We start from the raw sequence: 2121 nt of genomic DNA, 5'->3' as shown, positions 1-2121 counted from the left end.
TTAAGTTGATTTGGTGAAATTTTGAGCTCGTAATGGCATGGTTTCGGTTTATCGTGTGATCTCAGTTTCTGTGTCCACCACTCATCTAGTTCCTCAACTTGTAGCCTTCGTTCTTCATAGATGGGTTCTTTGTTGTTATTTGAACAAGACTCATGTATGCTTTTCGAAAGTATTTCTTGCAAGGAAGGTTGCACCACATGATCAGCATTAGTAGAATTTCGAGTTTTAAGAGTGATTGTTTCCTCACCCACACGAAGTGTGAGTTCACCTGTACCAACATCAATTATAGTTCTAATAGTTGCTAAAAAGGGCATTCCTAAAATTAAAGGCGCGTCACTATCCTTTTCTATGTCTAGAACAACAAAATCAACTAGGAATATAAATTTGTCAATTTTAACGAGTACATCTTCAATAATACCTATAGGAAATCTGATTGTTTTGCCTGCTAACTGAATGCTCATCCTAGTTTGTTTGGGTTTCCCAAGACCTAGTTGTTTAAAAATTTTATAAGGCATGACATTGATACTAGCCCCAAAATCAGCTAAAGCATTATTAACATCTAAACTACCAATTACACAAGGAATCGTAAAACTCCCTAGATCTTTTAATATGTTGGCCAGCTTATTCTGCAGTATGGCTGAGCAAACTGCATTTAACTCCACATGCGACGCCTCATCCAACTTTCTCTTATTTGTTAAAAGCTCCTTTAAGAATTTGGCTGCGTTTGGCATCTGCAAAAGAGCTTCAATAAACAGTAAGTTGATATGTAATTTTTTTAATAATTTAAGGAATTTACCGAATTGTTCATCTATGCTGTCTTTCCTCGTTGCATTAGGGTATGGCACACGAGGTTTGTACTCTTTACTTACCAGTGTTTGTTCACTATGGTCTACCTCACCTTTTCCTTTACTTACCACAAATCCTTGCCTCGGTTTTGGTTCAAGTTCGACTAACCTTTCCTCATCTTGAATGGTAATTGCATTGAGTTGTTCCCTTGGGTTAGATTCAATGTTACTCGGCAGGGTACCTTATGGTCGTTCAGAAATCAATTTGGCGAGTTGGCCTATCTGAGTTTCGAGCCCTTGGATCGATGCTTGTTGATTCTTAAGTGCTGTTTTGGTATTTTGAAAGCGAGTTTCTGACACCGAGATAAACTTTGCTAGTATCTCCTCAAGGTTTGGCTTCTTTTCCTGTTGGTAAGGTGGTTCTTAAAAACCCGGAGGATGTTGTGGCCTTTGATTCCCTTGACCTCCCCATGAGAAATTTGGGTGGTTTCTCCAACCTACATTATAAGAGTTACTATATGGGTTACTTTGAGGTTTAGAATTATTGTTACCCATATATTGGACTTGTTCCTCCTCGATGCTAGGGTTGAAGGGTTGATATTTTGTGTATGCTCCTCTTCCATTTGAATCATACCTCATCACTGGATGTACCTAACTAGAACCACCCAAATCATCAATCTTTTTATTTAAGAGTTCTACCTGGTTAGATAGCATAGTAACTGCATCGAGGTTGAAAACACCGCTGCTTTCGTCGGCTTGGTTCTCATGACTTTCCACTGATAGTTGTTCAATGAAATCTCCTCTATAAATTTATAAGCCTCCTCAGGTGTCTTATTATTGATAGTCCCACCAGCAGCTACGTCAACCATCAATCTAGTCGAAGGATTCAGGCCATTGTGAAATGTTTGAACCTGCAACCATAAGGGCAGCCCATGGTGAGGACACCTTCTCAAGAGGTCCTTGTATCTCTCCCATGCATCATAGAGTGTTTCTCGATCCATCTGTACAAAAGAAGAGATATCATTCCTTAATTTGGCCATTTTAGCCGGTAGAAAATATTTAAGAAAAAACTATTCGGTTATTTGTTCCCAAGTAGTGATTGACCCTCGTGGTAACGAGTTCAACCACTGTTTAGCTTTGTTTCTCAACAAAAAGGGAAACAACCGAAGGTGAATGGCATCATCAAAAATGCCATTGATCTTAAAAGTGTCGCAAAACTCTAAGAAATTCGCCAAATAAGCATTTGGGTCCTCGTCCTGCAAACCATCAAACTGAACAAACTGTTGGATCATTTGAATTGTGTTAGGTTTCAGTTCAAAATTATTTGCAGCAACAG

At 38.8% G+C, this 2121-nt stretch overlaps 1 non-coding gene across 1 annotated transcript; it reads left to right on the top strand.

Annotated features, from left to right (window-relative positions):
- Positions 1-1712: 1712 nt before the first annotated feature.
- On the top strand, positions 1713-1819 carry LOC121231315 (small nucleolar RNA R71). Its single transcript, XR_005929376.1, has one exon. It is a non-coding gene; the product is annotated as a small nucleolar RNA R71 (small nucleolar RNA).
- Positions 1820-2121: the final 302 nt, after the last annotated feature.

This window comes from Gossypium hirsutum, chromosome A06 (genome assembly GCF_007990345.1).
Source record: "Gossypium hirsutum isolate 1008001.06 chromosome A06, Gossypium_hirsutum_v2.1, whole genome shotgun sequence".
NCBI lineage: Eukaryota > Viridiplantae > Streptophyta > Magnoliopsida > Malvales > Malvaceae > Gossypium > Gossypium hirsutum.
The sequence above is the reverse complement of the archived record's forward strand: the minus strand, read 5'-3'. Positions and strand labels throughout refer to the sequence as shown.